This window comes from Cetorhinus maximus, unplaced genomic scaffold (assembly GCF_964194155.1).
Source record: "Cetorhinus maximus unplaced genomic scaffold, sCetMax3.hap1.1 HAP1_SCAFFOLD_257, whole genome shotgun sequence".
In the NCBI taxonomy this organism is placed as follows: domain Eukaryota; kingdom Metazoa; phylum Chordata; class Chondrichthyes; order Lamniformes; family Cetorhinidae; genus Cetorhinus; species Cetorhinus maximus.
Window position 1 is genome coordinate 72,386 of NW_027596217.1, and position 16,056 is coordinate 88,441.

At 50.8% G+C, this 16,056-nt stretch overlaps 1 non-coding gene across 1 annotated transcript; it reads right to left on the minus strand.

The window, feature by feature from the left end:
- Nucleotides 1-9,968: 9,968 nt before the first annotated feature.
- On the minus strand, nt 9,969-10,153 carry LOC144673094 (U2 spliceosomal RNA). The gene has a single exon (XR_013574254.1). It is a non-coding gene; the product is annotated as a U2 spliceosomal RNA (small nuclear RNA).
- Nucleotides 10,154-16,056: the final 5,903 nt, after the last annotated feature.

The window sequence follows — 16,056 nt, forward strand, 5'->3', positions numbered from 1 at the left end:
TTGCGTGACGTTGGATGGACTGAAGAAACTGTCCTGAACCTCCCCCTTGGCAATATTCTGCTCAGGTGGCATCTGGGGGTTCATGTAGGGAACGGGAATTAAAATGTCCTCTGTTGGAGAATCTTCTCCAATCTTCTCCCCCCTGGGGCATTGCTGCTCCCGGCTTCCCGGAGCTGGGGTGCGCTGAGCGTCTCTCTGCTCCCAGAATACTGGGGCTTGGGTGTGCTGGCCTCTTCGGGTTGTGGGTAAATTTGGGGTGCGCTGGTCTCCTCATTGTCTCCAATGTTCTGGAGCTTGGATGTCTCGTCCTGCAACTCCCTAGAGCTTTTCCGCTTCTTCTGTAGGTGCCGCCCTTGCCTTTCTTCATCCGAAGAGCAGCTGCCCTTGTCATCCGTGTCGGATAGGAGACGCCTCTTGCCACTTGTCTGGGAAGTGGCTTGGTCCGTTCTTAGCCCCTTCTTCCTTTTAGCTCTCTTCACCAGCTGCCTCTCCACCTGCTGATGTTCCGCTGCTTCCTCCTCCTCCATTGATTCGCTCTCCTGAGGAGTGGGAGGTTCAGGGGGCAGTGCTGTTCATTGGCTGTCTGCTGCCTCAATCTTTTCCTCCACCTTGTCTCTCTCTGTGTCCTCCTTTGTCCCGTTGTTCTCACTGGGGGCCATGGTGCTTGGAGTGTTGCAAGTGTGCTTGGTAGTAATGACATGAAGCATTTCTTCTGCTTCCCCCTCGTTGGATTTGGCTGCCTGTGCATAACTGAGGCAACGTTTGGAGCAGGTCCTGTAGAGGTGACCTGCCTCGCCACACAGGTTGCAGCACTTAGTCTGTTTTCTGGTGACCTTCCTGTTTGCAGTTCTTGCAGAGGGTGGCTCTGCAGTTGGCCGCCAAATGACCAGACTTGCCGCATGAGCGACAAAGTTTGGGCTGCCCATCGGAGACAAGGTAGCCACAGCTTCCCCCGATAGCGAAGCTGGAAGGAGGGTGTAAGATGGCTCCCTTACCGTCGGTCTTGAGTGTAAACTTGACCTGGCGTTTGCATGTCCAAATCACGAAGGCGTCTCTTACTCGGTGCAGCTCCCAACCTTGTCGACGTACCTGGCCAGGAAGGTGAACACGTCGGTGACAGGGGCGTGGGGATTGTAGAGATGCACCTTCACCACGCGGTCCCATTGCTAAGGCAGAGCAAAGAGTGGCTCAACCGTCAGGATCTTCATCACCGGCTGGTCTCTCTTCTCCTCGAGCACCTTCAGGAACTTGACGCAAGCTGCCACACGCTTGAACGTCACGTCGAAACATGGAGCGCTGGGGAAGTCTTGCAGGGAGTAGAACTCATCCGCTTCAAATCCACACGCCTTCAACAGGATCCGCTTGATGAAGAATGCCCGATCCATGGGTGCTCCTCCTTCGCTGTCCTACACCGTCACCCGAACGGTGTTACGTACCACATCATATGGGGCTAGACTGGTTATAACCATCGCTTCATGACGACACTTGATCTTAGACAAAAGGCCGATAAGATATTCCATTTGACTTCCTTGTTACCTGCTGTACCTGCATACTAGCTTTCAACAATTCATGCACGAGGACACCCAGATCCCTCTGTGCTGAAGCATTTCTGAAGTTTCTCTCCATTTAAATAATAAGTCGCCTTTTTATTCTTCTGACCAAAATGGATAACCTCACACTTATCCACGTTAAACTCCATCTGCCAAATTTTGGCCCATTCACCTGACCTGTCCATATCCATTTGTAAATTTCTTATTTCTTCATTGCAACTTACTTTCCCACCTATTTTGGTGTCATCTGCAAATTTAGCTATAGTACCTTCTATCCCTGAATCCAAGTAAATAGTTGAGGCCCAAGGACCGAACCCTGTGGCACCCCACTAGTTACAGCTTGCAATCCAGTGAAGACCCATTTATACTGACTCTCTGCTTTCTGTTGGTTAGCCAATCCTCTATCCAAGCTAATATATTACCCTTAGCTACGTGTGATCTTATCTTGTGTATTAATCCTTTGTGCGGCACCTTATCAAATGCCTTCTGGAAGTCCAGACATACTACATCTACAGGATCCCCATTATCCACTTTGCTTGTCACATCTTCAAAGAACTCTAGCAAATTAGTCAAACACGATTTACTCTTCATCAAGCCATGCTGACTCTGATGGATAGCATTTTGAGTTGCATTTTAGGAAGGTAGTGAAGGCATTGGAGAGAGTGCAGAAGAGGTTTACGAGTTTGGTTCCAGGGGCGAGGAAGTAGAGTTGTGAAGTAACATTTTATTTTTTTTTTGCAAAAATATACTTTATCCATAAAATATCTTCAACCACATTCCAAACCATTTCAAAAACACCATTACAAAGGTACAATCAGGTTCAACTTTTACAACATGTATCACCAGGTGCATCAGTATAAACAATATTACAATCATTTGCAGACATTCATTTTGAGCTGTACAGCCTGAGGGGATTGAAACAGTTTCCAGTCCCTCGGTGCCCTGTGGCAGAAAGGTCTTAGACAGCGACCCTTCCCCATTGCGCCTTTGCAGCAGGTGCCCCAAGATTTAGTGCGTCCCTCAGCACGTAGTCCTGGACATTGAAATGTGCCAGTCTGCAACACTGGGTCGGGGACAACTCTTTGCGCTGGAAGACCAACAAGTTTTGGGCAGACCAAAGAGCGTCTTTCACAGAGTTGATGATCCTCCAGCTGAAGTTGATATTTGTCTCAGTGTGTGTCCCTAGGAACAGCCCGTAGAGCACAGAGTCCTGTGTCACAGAACTTCTCGGGATGAACCTCGACAGAAACCACTGCATCTCCCTCCAGACCTTCTTTGCAAAGGCACAATCTACAAGGAGGTGAACAACGGTCTCTTCCCGACCACAGCCACCTCGAGGGCAACGTGCCAAGGGGGTGAGACTCCTGGCGTGTAGGACAGATCTGACGGGGAGGGCCTTTCTTACCACCAGCCAAGCTACGTCTTGGTGCTTGTTGGAAAGTTCTGGCGATGAGGCATTCTGCCAAATGACTTTGACAGTCTGCTTGGGGTACCATCCCACAGGATCCACCCTCTCCTTTTCCCTCTGGGCCTCAAAGACGTTACGTGCCGCCACTGCCTGATAGACTTGTGGTCAAAGGTGTTTCTCTGCATAAATTTTTCCACGAGGGACAGGTGGTATGGCACTTAGTGACACTTGGTGTTTGCGTACTGAGGGTCTGCACCCAGCTTGATGCAGCCACACACAAAGGTGGCCATCAAGATGAGGGCGATGTTGGGCACGAGTTTCCCCCTTTATATAGAGGTTTGTACATTGTGTCCCTGCAAACCTGATACCTTTCCGACCTCCAGATAAAGTGAAAGATGGCTCGGGGAATCACCACCACGCAGGAGTGAGGAATGGGCCAGATGTGTGCGAAAGAGCGCAGAAATCTCCAAGGCACGGAGCTGCCTGAGGGAGATTAGTTTAAGTTTTAAACATGTAAATAAAGAAATTAAAACATTTTAAAACATGTCCCCTCATGTGACCCATGAGTTGGGGCATGTCAATGAATTTTTAAAAAGATTTCATGAAGCCTCAACCCGCCTGTGGATTAGCAATAATACTGCGGCGGTTCAATTTCTGGAGTGTGTACGAGATGGTGTTTTAGGCCAGCATGTCGAAGAACCAACTAGGGAACAGGCCCTAGATTTGGTAATGTGCACGCCCCCCTTTCCAGGGGATTTTCAATGCTAAAAATAGTTTTCTTACAAACATCTGCTTTCTTTTCTTTTCAACATGTACATGTTCCAAAACCCAACTTTCTTTCTTTCTTTCTCTCTCAATCACTCTATGCCAGTGTCAGAGGCTGCTGTGGAAGAAGCTTTTGAAAGCAGCTGCATGTCTTGCAGGGCGTGAGTGACAAGGCAGCAAGCAAGTGTGCAGAGCTGCACACATAGAATCCTAGATTGGTTAGAGAAGAAAAGGAGGCCATTCGGCCTGTCGTGTCTGTGTTAGCTCTCTGCAAGAGCAACTCCCCTAGTGCCACTCACCTGCCTTTCCCCCGTAGCCCTGCAAATATTTTCTCTTCAGATAATTATCCGATTCTCTTTTGAAAGCCACTCTTGAAAGTGCCCCCAGCACACTCTCAGGCAGCGCATTGCAGATTCTAACCACTCGTTGCGCAAGAAGGTTTCTCCTCATGTCGCCTTGGTTCTTTTGCCATTCACCTTAACTGGGGGTCCTCCATATTGCGGTTTCCACAATACGTAAACACACCGACGACACAAAGAGGATTGCTAACTCAATTCTTTGATTTGAAGAGATGAAACAAATACAACAATATCTGGGTCTCCAGGACAGCTCCTATCATCGGCCCGATAATTATACATAAGTATAAGACCATAAGACAAAGGAGCAGAAAAAAGGCCGATCGGCCCATTGAGTCTGCTGCGCCATTCAGTCATGGTTAATAAGTTTCTCAACCCCATGTAGGTGTGCGATATTCTGTCAAAGGATTTCTCCTGATGCAAGCTGATGAGGCAGGTATCCACACCCCTGTCCTGTACATAGGCAATAGTATCCCTCAGCAGCACGAATCTGTCAGAGATCTTCCTGCCTGGCACAGTGCAGGTCTGGTCAGGGTGAATCACCAATTTCAGAACGGATTTGACCCGATTGGTGATGACCTTAGATAGAATCTTATAGTTCACATTCAACAGTGAAATGGGTCGCCAATTTCTAATTTCCTCCCTTCCCCCCTTGTGCTTGTAGATGAGGGTGATAATACCTTTGCTCATGGATTCTGACATACTGCCAGCCAGGAGCATACTCTCGTGCACTCCTAGCAGGTCCGGGCCGATCAAGTCCCACAGATCCAAATACAACTCCGCGGGCAAGCCGTCGCTTCTGAGAGTTTTACTCTTCTCGAAGGACTCAAGGGCCTAAGTCAGTTCATCAGGAGTTAACGGTTTGTCCAGGCTCTCCCGCGTACTGTTGTCTAAGACCTCCATGATAGAGGACAGGAAGCACTGGGAGGCCGTGCTGTCCGTGGGCTTCACGTCATACAATCCGGCATAAAAGGATTTGCTGATCCTCAAAATGTCGGACTGCGATGACTTTACTGAGCCGTCTTCTTCCATCAGGCTGCTGATCACAGAGCTCTCTCTGTGTACCTTTTGGAAGCAGAAACATGAGTATGTCTCATCCTGCTCCACGGAGCGGACTCTGGAATGGAAGATGATCTTGGAGGCCTCTCAGGCAAAGTGCGAGGCTTGCTGGCTCTTCACCTCTTGGAGTTCCTCCTTGACGTCGACCCCCATCGACCGCAGCCGGAGCAGATTCTGCATGTTTTTATGGAGTCGAAGCATTTCCCTCTGTTCCTTTCTAGCTTTCTGGGTGCCTTTGAGGATGAACAACCTCTTGATGTTTCCCTTGATCGCTTCCCACCAGTTTGTCAGGGACACAAAGAGGGGTTTCACGGTTCTCCAAACTTTGAAATCCCTCTTGAGCTACTCAATGTTCTCTGGGGACGGCAGTTGCACATTTAGCTTCCATGACCCCCTGCCCACCCTCAGGTACTTCTCTAAGTGGCAGTCCGCCAGTAGGAGGCAGTGGTCAGAGAAAAACACCGGCTTGACGTCGGTGGATCTGACTGTGAATGCACGGGACACAAACAGGAAGTCTATCCTGGAATGAATGGACCCATCTGGCCGCAACCGGGTGTATCTACACTGCGCTCCGTCTGCAGGGTTGCTGAAGACGTCGTGCAGCTTGACATCCTTAACTGTTTTCATCAGGGATCTGGAAGTAGCGTCCAATCTGCTGTCGGCCCTGCTGGATCGTCCAGCAGCATCGATGATGCAGTTGAAGTCACCGAAAAGAATGAGCGGCCTGGAGGTCGCCAGCAGCAGTGGGAGCTGCTGAAAAACCTCCAGCCGCTCGGCCCCTTGTGATGGGCCATACACGTTAATTAACCGGAGTGAAGCGATCTTGTACATTACATCTGCTACGAGGAGGCGCCCGCCCACCACCTCCTTAACCTCGGAGACGGTGAAGTTGCCTCCCCGCAGCAGAATACCCAGGCCGGAGGAACGAGAGTCGTTTCAGCCCGACCAGATCGATGGCCCATGGGAACACCATCGTGACCATTGCCTGTAGGAGCTGAGGTGCGGTAACGCACACTCCTGCAGAAACAACAGCTCAGCTTTGACCTTGGCAAGGTAGTCCCTGGTCGCAACACATCGCGTAGTAGATTTAATGCTACGCACATTTATGGATACAATCTTTAAACCCATTTTAAAGCATTTATTCTCCTACCAAACCCGTTGTTTCTGAGAGTCCCAGACATTTAGTCTGCTCCTTCATACCCGTAGTGAGCTCAAATTCCTTCAATTTGGATGGGCTGAGGTAGTAATCCTTGGCAGTGTTCTGCACGGGTGGCATCTGGGGGTTTGCGTAGAGAGCGGGTTTTGAGATGACCTTTGCTGGAGAAGCTTCTCCAAAACTCACCCCCTCTGGGGCATTGCTGTTCCCGGCTTCCCGGAGCTGTGGTTTGATGATTGCCTCACTGCTCCCAGATTCCTGGGGCTGTGGTGCACTGGCCTCCTCAGGTTGCAGGCAAAGTTGGGGTGCGCTGGTCTCCTTGTTGTCACCAATGTTCTGGAGCTCGGGTGTCTCGTCCTCCATTGCCCTGGAGCTTTGCCGCTTCTTCTGTAGCTGCCGTCCTGGCACTTCTTCATCCGAAGAGCTGCTGCCTTTGTCATCCATGACGGAAGGGAGACGCCACTTGCCACTTGTCTGGGAAGTGGCTTTGCTTCTTCTTCGCTCCTTCTTCCTTTTGGCTCTCTTCACCATCTGCCACTCCACCTGCTGCTTTTCCACTGCTGCCTCCTCCTCCATTGATTCGCTGTCCTGAGGACTGGGAGGTTCAGGGGGTAGTGCTGTTGATTGGCTCTCTGTTGCCTCAATCTCTTCCTCCACCTTGTTTCTCGCAGTATCCTCCTTGGTCCCGTTGAGCTCCCTGGGTGCCTTGGTGGTTGGAGTGACACGAAGCATTTCTTCTGCTTCCCCCTCGTTGGCTTTGGCTGCCTGTGCGTAAGTACAGCAGCATTTGGGGCAGGTCCTGTAGAGGTGACCTGCCTCGCCACACAGGTTACAGCACTTAGCCTGTTTGCAGTCTTTTGTCTGGTGCCCTTCCTGTTTGCAGATCTTGCAGATGGAGGCGCTGCAGTTGGCCGCCACATGACCAGCCTTGCCGCATGAGCGACAATGCTTGGGTTGCCCAGCGTAGACCAGGTAGCCACGGTTTCCCCCGATAGCGAATCTGGAAGGATGGTGGAAAGCGGCTCTCTTACCGTAGGTCTTTAGCATGACCTTAAACTGGCGTTTGCCTGTCCAGATCCCCAAGTCGTCTCGAATCTCGGTGCCGCTCCCCACCTTATCGAAGTACCTGGTGGAGAAGGGACGAAGGGGTTGTACAGATGCACCATCACCATACGGTCCCGATGCAACGGCAGAGACAAGAACGGCTCCGCAGTCAGGATCGTCATCTCCAGCAGGTCTCTCTTCTCCTCAAACACCCTCAGGAGCTGGACGCAGTCTGCCACCCGCTTGAACGTCCCGTCGAAAATTCCAGCGTTGGGGAAGTCCTGCAGAATGAAGATCTCCGGAGCCTCAAAACCGCAAGCCTTCAACAGGATCCTCCTGGCGAAGAAGACCCGATCCATAGGTGATCATACTTCGCTGTCCTTCACCGTGACTTGGACGGTGTTAGATAACCCATGGTATGGGTTTCGATTCGATATAGCCTTTGTTTCAATCAAATCCCGCCTCATCCTTCTAAACTCCATCGAGTATAGACCCAGAGTCCTCAAGCGTTCCTCATATGTTAAGCCTCTCATTCCTGGGATCGTTCTCGTGAACCTCCTCTGGACCCTCTCCAGGGCGAAAACATCCCTCCTGAGATAAGGGGCCCAAAATTGCTCACAATATTCTAAATGTGGTCTGACCAGAGCCTTATAAAGCCTCAGCAGCTCATCCCTGCTTTTATATTCTAGTCCTCTCAAAATAAATGCCAACATTGCATTTGCCTTCCTAACTACCGACTCAACCTGCAAGTTAACCTTAAGAGAATCCTGGACTGGGATTCCCAAGTCCCTTTGCACTCCAGATTTCTGAATTCTCTCCCCATTTAGAAAATAGTCTATGCCTCTATTCTTCCTACCAAAGTGCATGACCTCATATTTCCCCACATCTGCCACTGTTTTTGCCAATTCTCCTAACCTGTCCAAATCCTTCTGCAGCCTCCACGCCTCCTCAATACTACCTGTCCATCCACCTATCTTTGTATCATCTGCAAACTTGGCCAGAATGCCCTCGGTTCCTTCGTCTAGATCATTAATGTATAAAGTGAAAAGTTGTGGTCCCAACAGTGACCCCTGCGGAACTCCACTAGTCACCGGCCGCCATCCTGAGAAGGACTCCCTTTATCCCCACTCTCTGCCTCCTGCCAGACAGCCAATCTTCTATCCATGCTATTACCTTGCCTCTAACACCATGGGCTCTTATCTTACTGAGCAGCCTCCTGTGCGGCACCTTGTCAAAGGCCTTCTGGAAATCCAAGCAGATAACATCCATTGGCTCTCCTTTGTCTAATCTACTCGTTACCTCCTCAAAGAATTCTAACAGATTTGTCAGGCATGACCTCCCCTTGATGAAACCATGCTGACTTTGCCCTATTTTACCATGCACTTTCAAGTATTCTGAAATCTCATCCTTAATAATGGCCTCTAAAATCTTACCAACGACCGAGGTCAGGCTAATCGGCCTGTAATTTACCATCTTTTGCCTCACTCCCTTCTGAAACAGGTTTTACATTAGCGATTTTCCAGTCCTCTGGGACACACCCTGACTCCAGTGATTGCTGAAAGATCACCACTAACGCCTCCACTATCACCTCAGCTATCTCCTTCAGAACACTGGGGTGTAATCCGTCGGGTCCACGTGATTTATCCACCTTCAGACCTTTCAGTTTTCCTAGCACCTTTACCTTGGTCATACCCTGCCTAGCGATGCACAACAATTTTACATACGCTCCTTAAAGGTATACCACCACAACTCCAAGCTGTACCCTTAAATAATAAGAATTATTTACATGACAACAAATTGCTCTTCTGTGTTTGAACCTACAATTGTACAAAGTGATCACCTTATGAGTCTCTGGGATGGAATGGTGGTTCGTCGATACTGTGAAGTTGGTTTGAGATTGCTGTACATTCTCACAATTCTGGTTGTCTGTAGGAGAGTAGTACTGGGATCGTGTCTTAGATCACATTCTGCTTGCCATGGGGTTACTTGGTGTTTGTTGTTCTGGTACTTCCCTGATTCGCCATGGGTTTCTTCACAATGGGTGCTCAAACTTGATCTGATCATGGTTGTGGACAGATGCTGCTGATTTCTGCCGGATTTCATGTTCCATCGGTTGGGTGTTGGAGAATGGCAGGAGGTGAAGTGTTCATTGGGAGAGATGGTGCAAGCACGAGAGGCGGAATGGGCTTCTTGTGCAGTGTAAGGATTGTTTGAATGTGGATGTAGACGTTTCCGAGTAGCTGTGTAAAGTGTGTGAGCTTTGAGGTGTGAGTTTTGATCGTTGCTGTGTCATCAGCAGCAGCGGCAGCGGCAGCAGAGAGCTGGGTTAAAATGTTGTGAGGCGAAAGGTGCAGCTGAGAGAATGTTTGAGAGGTGAATTTGCAAGTGAGAGATGTTTTTGTATGAGTGAGGTAGAGTGTTTGTGAGATGAGGGTGCTGTCTGTGAGTGTTGGGTGAGAGTGCGTGTTTTTTGTGTGTAGCTGCTGCGGGCGGGTGGGTGGGTGGGTGAGTGAATGAGAGAAAGAAAAAAAGAAAGAAAGTTGGGTTTTAGAACATGTACATGTCGAAAAGTAAAGAAAGCTGATGCTTGTAAAAAAACTATTTTTAGCATTGAAAATCCCCTGGAAAGGGGGGGGTGCACCGTTCCCAGAGATACTGCATTACCGGGTCGATGCGGGGAGTGGACGTAGCAAGCCCCTATTCCATCTCCCTGCTCCAAAAATCAATTTAATACATGGTCCCCAGAGAAGGGACGTATCATATATTAAACTGATAAGAACAGATTTTTATTTTTTTTTGCAAAAATAAACTTTATTCATAAAATATCTTCAATCACATTCCAAACCATTTCAAAAACAACATTACAAGGGTACAATCCAGGTTAAATTTTTACAAAATGTATCACCAGGTGCATCAGTACAAACAATATTACAATCATTTACAGCCTTTCATTTTGAGCTGTACAGCCCGAGGGGCTCTAGACAGTTCCCAGTCTCTCGGTGCACTGTGGCAGAAAGGTCGTAGACAGCGACCCTTCCCCATTGCACCTTTGCGGCAGCTGCCCCAAGCTTTAGTGCATCCCTCAGCACGTAGTCCTGGACTTTGGATTGTGCCAGTCCGCAACAATCGGTCGGGGACAACTCTTTGTGCTGGAAGACCAACAAGTTTCGGGCAGACCAAAGCGCGTCTTTCACCGAGTTGATGATCCTCCAGCTGCAGTTGATGTTTGTCTCGGTGTGTGTCCCTGGGAACAGCCCGTAGAGCACAGAGTCCTGTGTCACAGAACTGCTTGGGATGAACCTCGACAGCAACCACTGCATCTCTCTCCAGACTTTCTTTGCAAAGGCACAATCCACAAGGAGGTGAACAACGGTCTCTTCCCCACCACAGCCACCTCGAGGGCAATGTGCAGAGGGGGTGAGTCTCCTGGTGTGTAGGAAGGATCTGACGGGGAGGGCCTTTCTCACCACCAGCCAAGCCACGTCTTGGTGCACGTTGGAAAGTTCTGGCGATGAGGCATTCTGCCAAATGACTTTGACAGTCTGCTCGGGGAACCATCCCACAGGGTCCACCCTCTCCTTTTCCCTCAGGGCCTCTAGGACGTTACGTGCTGACCACTGCCTGATGGACTTGTGGTCAAAGGTGTTTTTCTGCATAAATGTTTCCACGAGGGACAGGTGGTACGGCACGGTCCAACTACTTGGAGCGTTCCGCGGCAGCGTGGCCAGACCCATTCTTCGCAACAGCGGGGACAGGTAGAACCTCAGCACGTAGTGACACTTGGTGTTTGCGTACTGAGGGTCTATGCGCCGCTTGATGCAGCCACACACAAAGGTGGCCATCAGTATGAGGGCGATGTTGGGCACGTTTTTTCCCCCTTTATCTAGAGGCTTGTACATCGCGTCCCTGCGGACACGATCCATTTTCGACCTCCAGATAAAGCGGAAGATGGCACGAGTGATCGCCATCGCGCAGGAGTCTGGAATGTGCCAGACCTGCGCCACGTACAGCAATGGCGAGAGTGCCTCACACCTGATGACCAGGTTCTTACCCGCACTGGAGAGGGAGCGTCGCTCCCACATGCCCAGTTTCCTTTTCACCATAGACACTCGCTCCTTCCAGTTTCTAACTCATGCCCTGGTCCCTCCGAACCATATCCCCAGCACCTTCAGGCCGTCAGCCCTGACAGTGAAGGGGAGAAAGGATCGGTCAGCCCAGTTCCCAAAGAACATGGTCTCGCTCTTACCACGATTTACCTTGGCTCCCGAGGCCAGTTCGAACTGGTCACAGATGTGGATCAGTCTGCGCACCGACAGCGGATCCGAGCAGAAGACGGCGACTTGGTCCACGTACAGGGAGTCATTTACCTGAGTGCCTCCACTGCCTGGGATCGTCACTCCTCTTATGCCCGGATCCTTCCTGATGGACTCGGCAAAGGGTTCTATGCAACACACGAAAAGAACAGGTGAGAGAGGACAGCCCTGCCTGACTCCAGATTTAATCGGAAAGCTGTCTGTTTCCCACCCATTGATTGAGACTGCACTACGGATGTTAGTGTAGAGCAGTCGGATCCAATTTCGAATTCCCTCCCCAAACCCCATTTTGGAGAGCACATCCACCATGTAGGTGTGCGATATTCTGTCAAAGGCCTTCTCCTGATCCAAGCTGATGAGGCAGGTATCCACACCCCTGTCCTGTACATAGGCAATCGTATGCCTGAGCAGCGCGAGGCTGTCAGAGATCTTCCTGCCTGGCACAGAGCAGGTCTGGTCAGGGTGAATCACCAATTCCAGAGCGGATTTGACCCGATTGGCGATGACGTTGGACAGAATCTTATAGTCCACATTCAACAGTGAAAAGGGTCGCCAATTTCTAATTTCCTCCCTTTCCCCCTTGTGCTTGTAGATGAGGGTGATGATGCCTTTCCTCATGGATTCTGAAATACTACCGGCCAGGAGCATACTCTCGTACACTCCTAGCAGTTCTGGACCGATCAAGTCCCACAGAGCCGAATACAACTCCGCCGGCAAGCCGTCGCTCCCGGGAGTTTTACTCTTCTCAAAGGACACAAGGGCCTTAGTCAGTTCATCAGGAGTTAGCGGTTTGTCCAGGCTCTCCCGCGTACTGTCGTCTAAGACCTCCGTGATAGAGGACAGGAAGGACTGGGAGGCCGTGAAGTCCATTGGCTTCACGTCATAAAATCCGGCATAAAAGGATATGCTGATCCGCAAAATGTCGGACCGTGATGACTTTACTGAGCCGTCTTCTTCCTTCAGGCTGCTGATCACAGAGCTCTCTCTGTGTACCTTTTGGAAGAAGAAACGTGAGCGCGTCTCATCCTGCTCCACGGAGCGGACTCTGGAACGGAAGATGATCTTGGAGGCCTCCAAGGCAAAGTGCGAGGCTTGCTGGCTCTTCACCTCTTGGAGCTCCTCCTTGACATCGACTCCCATCGACTGCAGCCGGAGCAGATTCTGCATGTTTTTCTGGAGTCGTGACATTTCCCATGTTCCTTTCTAGCTTTCTGGATGCCTTTGAGGATGAAAAACCTTTTGATGTTTCCCTTGATCGCTTCCCACCAGTGTGTCAGGGACTCGAAGAGGGGTTTCATGGTTCTCCTACCTTTATAAGCCCTCTTGAGCTACTCAATGTTCTCTGGGGTCAGCAGTTGCACATTTAGCTTCCATGCCCCCCTGCCCCCCCTCAGGTCCTTCTCCAAGTGGCAGTCCGCCAGTAGGAGGCAGTGGTCAGAGAAGAACACCGGCTTGACATCGGTGGATCTGACTGTGAATGCACGGGACACAAACAGGAAGTCTATCCTGGAACGAATGGACCCGTCTGGCCCTGACCAGGTGTATCTACGCTGCGCTCCGTCTGCAGGGTTGCTGAAGACGTCGTGCAGCTTGGCATCCTTAACTGTTTCCATCAGGGATCTGGACGTAGCGTCCAAACTCCTGCCGGCCCTGCTGGATCGTCCAGCCGCATCGATGATGCAGTTGAAGTCACCGCCAAGAATGACCGGCCTGGAGGACGCCAGCAGCAGTGGGAGCTGCTGAAAAACCTCCAGCCGCTCAGCCCCCTGTGCCGGGTCATACACGTTAATTAACCGGAGTGGAGCGTTCTTGTACATTACGTCTGCTACGAGGAGTCGCCCGCCCACCACCTCCTTAACCTCGGAGATGGTGAAGTTGCCTCCCCGCAGCAGAATACCCAGGCCGGAGGAACGAGAGTCATTTCCGCCTGACCAGATCGATGGCCCATGGGACCACCATCGTGACCATTGCCTGTAGGAGCTGAGTTCCGGTATCGCACACTCCTGCAGAAACAACAGGTCAGCTTTGACCTTGGCTAGGTAGTCCAAGGTCGCAACACATCGCGTAGTAGATTTAATGCTACGCACATTTATGGATACAATCTTTAAACCCATTTTAAAGCCTTTATTCTCCTACCAAACCGACTGTCCCTGAGAGTCCCAGACCTTTTGCCTGCTCCTTCATACCCGTAGTGAGCTCAAATTCCTTCACTTTGGATGGGGTGAGGTAGATCTCCTTGGCAGTGTTCTGCTCAGGTGGCATCTGGAGGTTCACGTAGAGAGCGGGTTTTGAGATGACCTTTGCTGGAGAAGCTTCTCCAAAACTCACCCCCTCTGGGGTGTTGCTGTTCCCGGCTTCCTGGAGCTGGGGTGCGATGATTGCCTCACTGCTCCCAGATTCCAGGGGCTGTGGTTCACTGGCCTCCTCAGGTTGCAGGCAAAGTTGGGGTGCGCTGGTCTCCTTGTTGTCTCCAATGTTCTGGAGCTCGGGTGTCTCGTCCTCCAACGCCCTGGAGCTTTGCCGCCTCTTCTGTCGGTGCCGCCCTGGCACTTCATCATCCAAAGAGCTGCTGCCCTTGTCATCCATGTCGGATGGGAGACGCCTCTTGCCGCTTTTCCGTGAAATGGCTTTGTTTCTTCTTCGCTCCTTCTTCCTTTTGGTGTTCTTCACCGTCCGCCACTCCCCCTGCTGCTTTTCCACTGCTGCCTCCTCCTCCATTAATTCGCTGTCCTGAGGACTGGGAGGTTCAGGGGGTAGTGCTGTTGATTGGCTCTCTGTTGCCTCAATCTCTTTCTCCACCTTGTCTCTCTCTGTGTCCTCCTTTGTCCCGTTGAGCTCCCTGGGGGCCTTGGTGTTTGGAATGACACAAAACATTTCTTCTGCTTCCCCCTCGTTGGCTTTGGCTGCCTGTGCGTAAGTAGGGCAGCACTTGGGGCAGGTCCTGTAGAGGTGACCTGCCTCGCCACACAGGTTGAAGCACTTGGCCTGTTTGCAGTCTTTTGTCTGGTGCCCTTCCTGTTTGCAGATCTTGCAGAGGGAGGCGCTGCAGTTGGCCGCCACATGACCAGCCTTGCCGCATGAGCGACAATGCTTGGGTTGCCCAGCGTAGACCAGGTAGCCACGGTTTCCCCCGATAGCGAAACTGGAAGGGGGGTGGAAAATGGCTCCCTTACCATCGGTCTTTAGCGTGACCTTAAACAGGCGTTTGCCTGTCCAGATACCCAACTCGTCTCGAATCTCGGTTCCGCTCCCCACCTTATCGAAGTACCTGGTGAGGAAGGTGACCACGTCGGCGACAGGGACGAAGGGGTTGTACAGATGCACCATCACCACACGTTCCCGTTGCAACGGCAGAGAAAAGAGCGGCTCCACCGTCAGGATCATCATCTCCGGCAGGTCTCTCTTTTCCTCGAACACCCTCAGGAGCTGGACGCAGTCTGCCACCCGCTTGAACGTCACGTTGAAAAAACCAGCTTTGGGGAAGTCCTGCAGGGATACGATCTCTGGAGCTTGGAAGCCGCACGCCTTCAACAGGATCCTCCTGGCGAAGAAGACCCGATCCATAGGTGATCCTCCTTCGCTGTCGTTCACCGTGACTCGGACGGTGATAGCTAACCCATGGTATGGATTTCGATTGGTTATAACCTTTCCATCCCGACCTTGCCTTGGCAGGATCATGGTGTCGCCGCTGCAACTCTTGATCTTAGCGAAAAGGCCGAGAAGCGATACCGGCGCCGCCCTTGACTTCCCCGAGTGCCATGTGCCTTCCCTCCTTTAAAGCAGACTGACAGCGTTCAAAGACTTATGTATATATCTAAGCACTGACGGTTTCACTGCTGGCATATTTGTCCCGGGATTTCTAATTGGAACAAAAGTTGCCTTTGTTCTCTTTCCTTTTCAGTGAGACTGCATCCGAGTTATGTAGATCGGCAGTATTCCACCGATCAGGTGGGAGAGGGTTGGGCCTATCCACATGGACGTCAGTGTCAGAGGCTGCTGTGGAAGAAGCTTTTGAAAGCATTCTTTCGAGTTATCAACAGTCACAGATTGCAACTCTTTTTTTTTGAGTACAATCACAGTTCTTGGTTTACGGGAGTGGGACACGAATCCACAACCCTCTGATTCAAAGGCGAGGGTGCTATGAACTGAGCCACAGCTGACACCTCGTCAAAATTCTTTCGAGTTATCAACAGTCACAGATTGCAACTCTTTCGAGTACAATCACAGTTCTTGGTTCCCGGGAGTGGGACATGAACCCACAACCCTCGGATTCAAAGGCGAGGGTGCTATGAACTGAGCCACAGCTGACACCTCCTTTGGGTTTTGGAACATGTACATGTTGAAAAGTAAAGAAAGCAGATGCTTGTAAGAAAACTATTTTTAGCATTGAAAATCCCCTGGAAAG